The following is a 13,160-nucleotide window of genomic DNA, read 5'->3' as shown; positions in this document are numbered from 1 at the left end:
GTTCTTTTATTCGGACAACACAACCAGGATTATGTGGTTAATAGCTCGACTAAGCTAGCATGTAGCCGAGCAGCTGGACTATGACTGGACTGGCTGAGGTGTGGCTGCCCAAGCCTCACCTACGCAGCGGAAGTAAACATACAGCTCCTAAGTCTAATGACATTACATGCGATCACGAAGTTGTGTGTGCAATTTGAGGCTGCCGTGGTCAGTCTTTGTCGATGTCGATGGTGAGCACATAATGAACCTGGTTTCAGTCACGTTGCAAAGATGCTTGTTCTGATCATTTGCGCTCACAAGATTAGAAAATTCCATCAGCCAAGAAGACAACATTACCTCCCTGACTAACTTAGCAACCATGCTAATGGTTAGGGCTCATGCCTGTTGTCGCTGCCTGATGCGGTCTGCCGGAAGTTCCAGGACTGGAACTGGACGTTAGAAACACGCATGCGCAAGTTCTACGAATTGTGCTTATTCATTATATCTTGAAAATTTGTGTGTTTTTTGAATAGTTGTCAAAATGGTCTATATTTAACAGTAAAATCTGGAAATGATAAGTTTTTACACGCATGTGTAAGTACAATCTGATCTGTCTGCCTGATGTGGTCCACTGGAAATGATGGTGCTGGAGCAGGAAGTTACCGTCAAACTGGTTTACGGTCAACAAGCATTACTTTGGTTTATTTCTTTGTCTCAGCCGAACTGCACAGACCCTATCCCCAACCCTAAATCTAGATTGTAGAAGTAAAAAATTAAAAAAGTTACAAAAAAAAAAACGTAATCGCCAGTGCACAATATAACCATGGCCGCATGCGCTTACCAGTAAACGTCAGTTGGTAAAACGTGCAACTTTCTGTTCCAGTCACGGAATTTCCGGCGGACCACATCAGGCAGTGACACCGGTGATCAAAACCTCCTAGTTTAATCCAGGATGACATTCAGCTCCATGTGTTCTTCCTCTACTGTCTGTGCCACACCGCCAGCCCCTGTCATGGAGGTGACATTACAGTAATTCAGCTCTGTTTCTGCGGCATGTAAACCAGGAGAACTATCAGACTCGGCAGGTAATTATTGCCTTAGTTGGGCTACTCTCTGCATGTCATTGAGTCAGTATAAAAATGTATAGCTGTGGAAGCCCTAATGCTTTGGGAAACCTTGTGTATTGGGACCATTTAAACCCATCTGTGATGCGTCATGTTCCTGTGTCAGGGTCATGAAGAGTGTAAGCTGGGATCATGGCATTGGATAGTCCGATCAACTAGCCGATTTTACAAGGAAACAACAGTAAGAGAAGATGCTTTGGGGAAAAATGGTGGGAAAAAAGAACACTGAGTCTGAAGCTTTGTGAAACTATGTGTTCGTCAGAAGTTTCTGCATACTGCATTTACTTTTTCATTCGCAAGGGACTGTCTCTTCTCTTCACAGGCAGCACACAGTACTTTTGGGAATATTTATTAACTATGTACGACATGGGGAACACTTTGCTACATCACATGTTTTTACTGCAGTCTTTTAGCATAATGCTCCTTGGTCCTGGTGTCTTAAATTAAAAGCAGTACAACACATCCATGTGCACATGCATACGGAGGATTTTATTCACAATGATCGACAGAGTAGCAGTGCATTAAGAGCATTACCAAGTCCACGCTCACAAATTTAGACGTAGACGAACACATTAAGCACCTAAGCCCTGCTCACCACTATACACCATCTGGTGTTCTGTACATCATCCGGATGGGAACATACTGTATTTACATTGCAGTGCAGAAAAGTGAACATGCTGTGTGGATGTTCAGTCAAGTCCTTGTTGACACAATATGAGCAGATCTTGTCTAATTTTGTCGAAAGATTTTGGGCCGCACACTTTTTTTTTTCATTAGTCCTCCAGAGATGGAGTATGTAGACAACAGTCATTATAATATTATGGTGTTACTCACACAGATAATTAAATGATCTATTCCCCCACATATAAAATATCCATTGCTCACCTCTGTTATTGCACCTTGGCTGAAATTACATCTCCTGTATCCCCTGTAGGAGGAAGTCTGCTTTTATTACTGAAGTTTATTATCCGTAAGGTTAGTCACAACACCTCGTAGTGTCCAAAGAACTGCCGCCTTCATTTGTTTTAAACCAGCAGATAAGAAAAACTGTGAAAGCTTAAACACTCAGGCGGTGTTTCATTCCGTGTTAGATGAATTATTTTGAATGAAAGGGAAACTGTAAATTGAATAACAGGGAAGACAAAGCTCCCTCAGCAGGGACAAGGTGGGGAAGGGGAAGGGAGAGGGTGCAGCTAAGGGAAGCATCAAATTAATTCGTATTCGATTCTGTTTCAGTCTTTTGTTATGGGAATTGAGAATCCTTTGAAAAAGCCTGTTATTTGTAATTGGTGCGCCCTCAAAATTGCGGTAAAATTTGACCATGATTATTTGATAAAATTATTTTTAAAGTATTTGTTCATAAATGTTCAGCAGCTGGGGAAAAGATTAAGGAGCCACGATATTTGAGGAACAAACTGATGTAAAACACGTCTAATATCATTATAACTGACTTTACAGATCACGACAAAATTAAATAACTGCACATACCGTTCAGTTCTCTGCTGAAACCCTGTCCATTGTTTCATCCAAAGTTGATACATTTCCGTTTGGTTGATTCCAAGATGGAGTTTATCTGCTATTGTCGACAGGATGTCGCCATTGGCCACTGTCATGACTGCTAATCCAAGAGCACATGATTCTGAACTCAGAGGACTCGAACAAGCGAGGTTAACAGTTAACCAAGTTTCATACAAATAACACAAATAATACACGAACAATAAGGAGAACAGAAGTCGATGACACCAGAAGCGGAGCACAACACACGAAGGAGAGGGAAAAACCTAAAACAGAAAACAGGCGTGAGATACACAGCGCTGCAAACAGGGACAACAGAAAACTATGCAGTCGGATATAACTCTGACGAGGTTAATACAAAACTAACTCGGTAGAGGTGAAAACAAAACTCTAACCGAGGAAATAACTAGCACACAGGCTGAACTACAGTAGCGAGTAACACAAACACTCGAGGAAGCTAACAAGGAGCTAATGACAGGGAGCAAGCGATAGGAGAGCTAGATAGAGTGAGGAGAGAGAAAAAGGTGACAGAACGAGGAGATGAACACAGAGCAAAACGGAGAGATAAACAGGCTCACAAGCGAACGGAGCAATCGAGCGAGAACGTACCACGAGAACAAAAGATGATCATTTGGCAGCACATGCTGGTTCTCCAGGTGTATAAATCTCTGCACTCAGTGGAATGACAGGACCAGCTGTGCTGCCATGAAGCTGGAGAAAGCAAACAGGAAAACATGAACCGGAACACAGGAAGTGACGCAGTAAAAGCACGAACCATGACAGACACCATTTGTTGTGTCTTCTTGCTTGAGTGCTATTCTAAATCTAAATGGTTTGTTTGCCAGTTAATGAAAGTTTGTTTGTTTAAAGCTTGTTTGTTAATAAATCATTATTCCAACTGTCTCGGTAGAATCAGTTAGGAGGGAATCTACAGTATAACAAACCCAAGTATCAACTTAAATCATTGTCATCCACTGCTTCACTCCAAAATGGCCTTTATTGTGGTTCAGCAACAGTTGCATCTCTTGCAATAGTTAAAAGAGAAAAAAGTTGAAATGAAAATATATTCTTGATTTGACATGTTCAATATTAGCAAAAATCCAGTGATAGTTGGGTGTTGTTTTTGTTGTAGAGATTGCAGTGTCTGGTTTTAGTTTGGTGCCTCTGTGATCGAGGCTGACACCTCAGCATTACACCATTCAACTCCAATTGGGCCAGGCGCATTTTCCTATGCATATTTGTACAACCTGCCAGTGAACAGTAGCAATGCACTGGAATAATATCTGCCACTTCCAAATTCAATATCTGACAGTGGTAGGGTCACGTGTCAATTGCACATAACAACACTTGATTAATGCCGGGCCAAATACTTTCTAGTCTCCAGCAACTGGGCTGGACATAAATCAAAGGAAAGCACTTTCTATTACCGTGTGTGGAGGGTTAAATTCCTCTCTGTCCCCTTCTCACACCAGAGTAGAGCCAGAGCACCTTGTGTTGTGCTATGGAGGCGCTGTTGACACATGGGCTTCACTTTAATAGAATTTTTGACAGCAGCACAAAGAGAAACACACTATAACAAAAGTCCCTTGCCTTTCACCCTGCATCACTGTAACAGCTTGTGTCAAAATGTGTCACCCAAATCTGAATAATATCCCTGTTCTGTTAAAGAAGCCGCAAACAAGATTACAGGCTCAAGAAACTTCCTAAGCATTGTGTCGGTTTCACCTCAAAGCATTTCATAATGTCTGTTTAGACTCTGAAACGTGTGTCAAACTCACAGACCAGCTCAACTTTACACGGCCTGCAAGAGCTTTAAATACTGTCGGGTGGCTTTAAATTCAGTGCTAATCTAAAGTTCACCAAAAACTAGATCACCTGCGATGCATGTTGGCATCACGACCCACGTCCCCATTCTGTCAATGTCAACATAAAAAGAAACTGGAGACTGACTTTCTCTTCTTTTATTCCCCTCATCAATGTATGAACATCATGTTCAGCAAATGATTGTTGACCCCTGAGTTTGACATCCTGGCTGCTGCTGACAACATGCTTATTTATTATGATTATTTATTGTTCTTTATTTATCACTCATCAACACACCATGATGCTGATTCGATTTTGTCGTGTCATTTGCCCTTTTGTTAAATGAGGGCAGTGTTTATTCATTATCTTTCTGCAGACACATTTTTCTCTCCGACAAAAATGATTGACATCGAGCTCTCCTTCCAAATGAAAACACAGTTTGAGAAAAAGGCATGATCCTCTAGAGACGTGGGGAAGAAGTGTAAAAAGAACAAGTCGTTTGGGGAAATTTACATCTCCACCGGACCCTCAGGCGTTGAGGGCCATTAAAAGGTTTATCTACATGCTGCTGATTATTTCCCCAAGCATTTAATACTATTTGATTTCCAGTGCTAAAGCCCTTGTGACCTTATTGTGGAGACTTTGACAGACATTCGCCTCACATTCCTTCTCGTGGTTCTTTTCATTTGTACAACTCTTCCAAGGTGCCTTGAGACGTCCCCTTCCCATTCATTTTCTCAGCATCTCATCCCTCTTCGTGGCCTCTCTTCACTCAGTTTTCTTTTGACGATGCATATGGCTTTTCCTCCCTATTGTTTTTTGTCCTCCCACGATCTCAGAATATGTTTCTCTTTTGTTATATTGAGGTTCCTAACATCGACACTCTCTTCAGCTCTGTTGATCACTTCAGACTTTCCCATCTCATTGTGGTGCCCAGAGGTGCCGCTTTGTACCCAGCTGGGTGTAAAATCTTGAGTCCCTGGGATGATTTTAGGTGCCCCCTGTATGGAACTCCACTGTGTATCGGCGTAACACTGCGATCTGTTGATATCGGATGTCACAAGCTGCTTGCTCACGTCGAAGGCTGAACACACGTATGGATCTGCATACGCGCGACACTATATGTTCTTGGAAACCATTGTGGAATTGAGCGCACACACAGATGGAGGGATTATGTTGTATCACATTAGCAGAGCAGCTCTGAGCTAATGTGTGATACTTTCACATGTAGAGAATAAACTTACAGCATAATCAGCCATCTGTCCGCTTCATGCTTTTTCACCGCTTCACCCTTTACATCCCTTATTCCTCCCCTCTTTATATAGTTGACCAGTGCCACTGCGGTTTGGAGTCAGTCATGTGTAGTAGCTCCATAGCAGTTCAACTGTGAAGATCAGGAGATGTGTTGTGGACCATGGCTGCAATTTGTGAATGGAAATGTATCTCCAGTGGTAAATAGATCTTAAAATACGCAAGTCTGAGGTGTGGTGCATCAATGGGTTTGTGTTTACATCAAGTGTCTTGACTTAAAGCTTTTGTGTGCGTATCACATTGCAGAAATCCTACAGTTGAATAGAATCAGCAAATGTGCATTTGAAATTGATCGAGTGTATATCGCAGTATACAATGTCTGAACGGTTAGAAAGATCTGGATTCATGCTGCTCCTCTTGTGGGCCCTTTACGCTGCAAAGACAAGAAAAGAATTTCTGCTAAAGCCATGAAAATATTTGGAGTCTGTAGGGACTGCAGCTCTTTGATGTTCACCTGTAGTGACTGCTGTGCTATACTCATGCATTTCGCCTTGCAGCCATTCTGACTTGACCACCCTGTTCCAAAACCTTGCGTTGGTGATGATGCCAGCTGCTGGCTTTCCAAGTGTCACTCCCCAGCAGCCGACCTTTTAACCCTGCAGCCACACATCAGTGATGAGTTCTGCATATTCAGTTCAACCACTGTCACATCATGACACTTACTTTTATTATCTGTGCTATTGTACAGATGGGTTGATGAGGCTTCATGAAACAGTGTCCTTATTTTCAGTAGATGGCACTCTCTGCCATCTAAAATCTTTGGATTTGCACAACCTATTGTATGAAAACTCACGCACCTCCTGATCCCTGAAATGAGGATACTTTTTCTTGAGGCCTCATCAGCCCATCACTACTGCAAAAAAAAAGTCCTTCTACTTCTTCTGCTTGAACATTTCATCAAGACAATGCTGCCTCTGGATCTGTTCGCTTTGCTTCACAAATCTCTCTTGCATTATTTGCTCTCTCTGATCATTACTTACACAAGACAGCCTCTTTATTTTATTAGCTTTCAGTTTTGGACGCCATTCTTTCGTATAGTAAACAGCATAAAAACCTTAGAATGAGTCAGCAGTTTCATTCATTATTTTGGATGGATGAGACCCACTTTGTCACGCTTCATTTTAACTTCATCATTCAGGACTCCAAAAAACACTGGGCTGCTTTATGACCACCATCTGTTGTAGAAGTTTATATCTATACCACGCTAATATTTAACTTGTACCGCAGATGGTGTTGAGAAAGCAGCCCAGTGTGTTTTTGTAGAAGTTTATCCACATTTCAGGCTGCTCGATATTAAAGAAACGGCTAAAGTGGCTTTAAAAAATATTTATCCTTTCTCAAACTGATTCATAAAGTTAACAAATACATATTTGCTTTGCGTCCTCTGCTGGAACAGTGTGTAGTATACTGTGCATTATCGTTATTTATTAGCGACTTGTGCTGCCTGCATTCTTGGTTGAGCTAAAATAAACATGTAATGTGAAATGTTTCTCCGCAGGCTACACTGTGTCCTTTTTCTAAGTTTCCTTACAAATGCAACTCCAGCATGTCATGCCTCACGTTCCTCCCCCCTTTTGACCAATCAGGCGTGACTTAACCTGTTGTGACTTCAGCTAACAAACCAAGGGCACATTTACAGCTCCCATTCCATCGTTCTTTTTCATGTTAGCTGCCAGCATCTTTCGCGTATATAGTTTACTAAATTCTCTGCGTTAATTTAAATTCCACTGAACTTCAGCATATAAGTTTGAACCTTTACTGATCATTTTTATCTCTTATGATGATAAACACGGCCTGAAATAAAAACAATGTCAATGTTAAGACGCAATGGACTCATATTTGTGATTCTGATGGCCTCATACTTCCACTCCTGAGTCTCATCCGGTTTCTGTATTTTGACAGTATTTGTGGTTTTCATTCATCATCACAATCCCTCCATCATGTTTCCATCTGCGAGGTCTGTTAAGAGGCCTCGTGGCTTAGTGGCAATGCTGATGAAAGTGACCTGCTGTGACAGAACAACACAATCCATTCCTTCAACCCGAGCTAGCATCACTTGTCTCTGTCCCGAGGACTGATTTACATGGTGACCTGTGTTGAGTCCCGTCACCCTGATGAACAGGGATGGGATGTCATTGTGGGGGTTTACCAAGGTTGATCCTAGATGAATTGGTCGGAGCATCCTTTACGATCACGGCGGCGGAAAAATAACCAGTCATTATGTTGTGGTTAATGGTTGCTGTATCATTACGTACCACCTATCTGTTTTGGTCCTGCCAGTGAGTCTTCAGTGGTGCCTCATCCAAGCCTTTTCACCTGAAGGTGGTTCAGGTCCAATGTTATTTCTTGAAGAGACGTTCATTATCCTGAAGGACACCGCCACCTTTCATGCCTGTGAGACACCTCAGCTGTTCTCAGTTCATCTGTTCTACTCAGTCGAATCACCAGTTACGGCTGCCTGAAATTATGGGGGAAATGTACCATGTCCTGAGATCCGTCATGCATCATCCAAACACAACAGACATCAGCAGACAGAATTCTAGCTTGGTATGGAAGTACACTGTAATTTTTATATGTAGATGACTGTATGCTGTATCAACGCTGTTGTTTTTCTTAATGTCAAGTGCAAATTACTACATCCAAACTTCAACAGGCAGCAGATGAGTTTTCCACCGTGTGTTGAGGTCGAAAATAGTGATGTTTTTTTTAACAGTCTTACTACTCATGTGTCAGTGCAGAAGATTGCAGCGTGTGTTTATTAAGTAAGAGTCCTGGTGTTGGATTTGAGAGCTGAAGATTAATGTTCCATTCAGCTGTGTTATGGCTGCTGAATGTTTGTGCGTGTGTGTGTTATGTGCGAGTGTGTCTGTGGGTGGGTGTATGGGAGTCAGTGTGGTTTCCTGCGTTTTCATCTTAAATGGATCTCAAAACAGCACCAATAGCCAGACATGCTTTTTCCCTGCAGGCAGATGGATGATGCTGATCTCTGGCACTGGAGGTGTGGAGTGACAGATGACGGACGGATTGATTCAACAAGAAACAACTGGAAAGGAAATACTGCTTGTATCAGCCCGCTGCTATCCTGAAGAGTAGCAGAGTGCGGGGACATCCAGTTGGAGGTTTAAGGAAGTAAGTGACCAGGCACGATCCAACATTTTTCTTCCTTATTGCAGCATCTCTTTGTATTGATTTGTTGCTTTGCTACCGTCTACTATTTGTGTCCACTTTCTCTCTTCACGTTTTCTTCATCAGGGTTTAATACTTTTATCGACCTCAGTGACTCAAAAACACTGCCTTCTCTTTTCGTGTTTTGATTTTATCGAGAAGCACTCCCTTCACTTCACGCTTTCATTTCTCAAAACTTCTAGTCTGTGAACACATTCATCTTCTCTTTTCTCTGCCCGTCACATGCCCAATAGGGGGTGATAAAGAAGAAAATAGAAATGTCCCTGTGCCTGCTCATGTGATAACAAGAAGGTGCTCCTAATATCAACATTTTATTTTGAAAGGCTCAGCTTTCCAAATCAGTTACATCATCCCACCTCATGAATTCAATCTCACAGTTCTCGTCCTCCTCCATATTTACCCCACTGTTTCCTATGAGGCCGCTGCCATCACTGGCAAGACCTCCCTCTTTAAAAAACACAATCGATGATGGACTCAAGGCCTCATTGTCGGAGCCCACTAGATGGCTCTCTCTGTTCTACAATGTTTGGATTTCAAACACCATTCAAATGGAAACTCACATCCTTTTTGTATCGATAAATAAAGTGTAAAGTTCGAACCAACGAAAGTAAAAAAATGAATGCAGATGTTTGTAAATCCAATAATAATAATCATTTTATTGATACTTTTTGTGACCATTTTATGAGCACCTGCATCCCAAAATGTCTGTGTTTCCTTTTGCTTATCAGCAGCAAAGAGGCCCAGGTGAAGCCACCTTTTTGTTGCCTTGCCACCAAGCAGAGGTGTAATAGAAGTCTGCTGAAAATGCAAATCAGGTTCCAGCAAAGGGCAGAGACCTTAACAGGCTAATACCCAGATTCTGAAAGTAGCTCTGGGGAGTCACATGTCTCTCAACAGCAGCAAACAACAAATTACATGATAAAATGTAAAGGGAAAAACAGATTGTAAAATCCTTCGATCTATTCATTGTCTACTCTTCATTCCTCCCTGTACCATGTCTGGAGCCAAACCTTGGATACAGTGACCCTCTGCACGCCGGCGGTTTTTTCTTGACTTGAACTTGAACATGGATGACTAGGACAAAAATGTTTGAGCACTGGAGGATACTTGGTGTAACTGAGCGTGTTAGCAGCATTAGTTTGAAGCCGTACAAGTGAATGAGAAAACCCAGGACACCTTCCAAATGTATTTGCTTGTTCCTTGTCCTAATATCAATAGTTTTCTGAAAACCACAAACGGTCACGTTACTAGTGAGTGACAGACAAACATGACCTTTCAGTTAAGTTTTCATTGCATAACTCATTGATGATTGCACAGATCCACATTTTCCTTATTTTGCAAACAAAGCCTGGGAGCTGTGTCGATTTAAGTGAAGTGTGTATACAGTTTCTCCACTCAGTTTCACATGCTAATGAACGAAATACTTTGAACAGACTTGTGCTCCCCAACGCAATGAGTCATCTAGTAGCCGGTGGCGTCTCGAAACCCACCACGACACAAGAGGTAATTTAATTGCATCAATAATTTGTGGGGGAAACACATAAAAACCACACAGCCAACTATAATGCAAAGCAAGACAGAGCAATAAAAGAAAGCCAAAGCCAGCGAAGAAGTGGTGTGATATTTGCTGTAGGAGCCATTTGTGATGAGGGTTTTAGGGTGGTGGGGGGTCATTTGCTTTAAATGGGTTGTTGTTCTTGAGATTCACATCCATTTTGTGCAGCAATCAATATGAAACTCATGTTGTGCAGCAGAAATGCTGTTTTGGTTAAAAGACTTTCAAGTCTCCTGTGAGTCAGTCGAAGTGAATGAGATGTTGGCTCTGAAAAAGGCTTTGGTGCAGTCAAAAGTCTCACTCAATGACTTTGGTGCAGAGACATGAACTGATACATTACAGCCCTCAAAAAGGACCTCGCTTGTCGACCCTTACTTATGCATATTTTTCAATTGTTTCAGGTTAAAAGTTATTTATTTATCAAGTTCTCCCCGCCTGAAATCTGAAGGTTACGAGTGCGAAGCCCATTTGTTGGGCTCAACTCTGCCTCTCCAGTGCCGCTTTGAACCCACCATATTCGATCTGGCCGTGCTGCACAGGCACGTCTGCTTCGCATCAGATCAGAGGTGTGATTCAAGTTAGTTAATTCAGCGTTTCACATTGTGATGATCTTAAAAAATGTGTCGTGTGTGCGCATGAACAACACTCACTCACAGCGCTGCACATAGGTGACATGATCTCCGATGTACTGTGTTCATCATCACAGGCGGAATTGACAAAGAAAAGCGAGGTTTTTATTGATCTTGGTGGCAGATTCCAGCAACTCAAGCACCATTTAGTCTCCAGAGAGCAAGGGACTATCTCACAGGCAGTTAAAATAACAATAATAATAATTTAAAATTGAATGTAATAACCAACTTATTATGTTTGATTTTGTTTTGTTTTTTTGTTTGTTGTTACACCGGTAATTATTGTGAAAACTCAGCAATGAGACAAGTTTGAGAGTAATATTATTTATCATCCTTTGTTCATGGTGATGTCAGAAGTGTGTACCGAACCAGTGGAGGCTCTTCAGGTCATACAGTGCCCTTGGGGTAGCTTGTGGTTGCTAATAGGTTCATGACCCCTGGCCTAGAGCGTTCAGGAGTTGCTTAGGTGATGTCATGTGCTTCTTTTCTGGTCCTCCAAAGTTGTCAAAATCAATGTTGAAGAATGCTTTCCAACAGTAAACGTGCACGTTTGAACAGAGGAAGGAAGTGGGGCTTTGGCTGCAAGTGATTTTAACTTACAACTGTTCTGTCCCATGGAGTTTAATGGAGCCTTTCCTCCAGCCTGATTTCAGTGGCTGTTTTCAATGGACAGGACTTGTGCACAAATTTTAATATAAATATTTCAAATCAGATAGAGGTCCATGCAAAAACACCCCACTGCTGTTTTCAATCGGGCCCAATGTGTTTTTTATCATTAGTCCTCTTCAGAGTTAACATGGTACATGGTTAGCAAGAATGCATTGAAGTGAAAAAGTGAAAAGAGATAATGGGTATGAATATCTTTAGAAATACCTGTAAGAGACGAACATGCAGATGTGCAGACACTTGGAAGGAGTTGAGAGAAAAATGCAGGTGTCCTTCCAACTCCCTCAGTGTTTCATCTCACGGAGCAACGGCAGCTTAAACAAATAGAAGCGAGGCGGCAGTTTGTCTCAAGGTGCTCATTAGCCTGGAGAAGCTTTGTTGACAACATCTGTGCTTCAACTGGGCATTGGTTTTAAGGCAAAGCCTTATTTGTGCATTTTGAGTTGACTTGCATTGTGTTAGAATTAGTGTAGTTTATCCTTTATTTGCAGCATTTTAAGTGGATCTGCCATGAAATAGGAAGTCACGCCATTATTTAATGGCTTTTGTGGGCTGCACTAAGTCACTTATATCTCCGGTTCATCATGTTAACTGACTTGACATTGGTTATCAACTGTCATGTTGCACACCTGAACTGTTGGATATCGTGATAAAATCGCTGTCAGCGATGAGATCTTGGACTGAGGACTCTTCAAAGATAGAGACTGGTGTTCTGCGAGTAAAAAGAGACTTTGAATAGAGACTGAACGGATCAGTTCTGATTGCCTTTATTTGAACATTGAAGCAAAGCCTGAAACTGTGAATTATCATGACAACAACATGGTTGTGAGCCACTAAATTGGGTATTGTCAGGGGTGTTGCTGGTATCGTCCTTTAAAGATGGAGGAACTTGGAGGAAAGGCAGCAGAGAGTCATGTCAATATTTTGCCTGTGATAGCAATAATAATTCAGTATGGCATTGACAAGTGTAGGGTAATAGAATCTGAGATATTGATGGTGTTTGCTTTATCAGTCTCAGGTGAGTCTTAAACAGTGTTTATTATAAGCATGTAATTGTCTTGCATCGCGCTTACTTTCCTTTCCCTGCGCTCTCTCTGTACTACGCTGGCTCTCTTTGCTCTCTCTTTCTCTCCTCTTCCTCTACACTCCTCGTGTGATGTATTGCTGCTTTATCAGACTGGCTAAATGGTTTGCCGCTGGTGATGTTTAGTTTCCTGTGAACTTTGCTGATTCTTTCCCAACAGGAGAAGATAGCAGGCGAGCTGGTGTCGCGAAGATAAACACACAAGCTCATCCTAATCTTATACAAAGTGTGGCCTCACGCAGCCCTTGGAATGACATTCTCATTTCTTCATCATTTATCATATAAAAAGTCAAGTATTTTTTCGGTCT

At 41.8% G+C, this 13,160-nt stretch overlaps 1 protein-coding gene across 4 annotated transcripts in view; it reads left to right on the top strand.

Moving 5' to 3' along the window:
• The window catches only part of htr2cl1 (5-hydroxytryptamine (serotonin) receptor 2C, G protein-coupled-like 1), a 114,864-nt gene that overhangs the window by 74,225 nt on the left and 27,479 nt on the right, over positions 1–13,160 (top strand). For all 4 annotated transcript variants that reach the window (XM_053860931.1, XM_053860932.1, XM_053860934.1 and 1 more), the window contains one exon: positions 8,698–8,861. The gene's annotated coding sequence lies outside the window, so the exon portion shown is untranslated. The remainder of the gene's footprint in view (positions 1–8,697; positions 8,862–13,160) is intronic.

The sequence above is a fragment of the Synchiropus splendidus genome, chromosome 3, assembly GCF_027744825.2.
Source record: "Synchiropus splendidus isolate RoL2022-P1 chromosome 3, RoL_Sspl_1.0, whole genome shotgun sequence".
NCBI lineage: Eukaryota > Metazoa > Chordata > Actinopteri > Syngnathiformes > Callionymidae > Synchiropus > Synchiropus splendidus.
The sequence above is the reverse complement of the archived record's forward strand: the minus strand, read 5'-3'. Positions and strand labels throughout refer to the sequence as shown.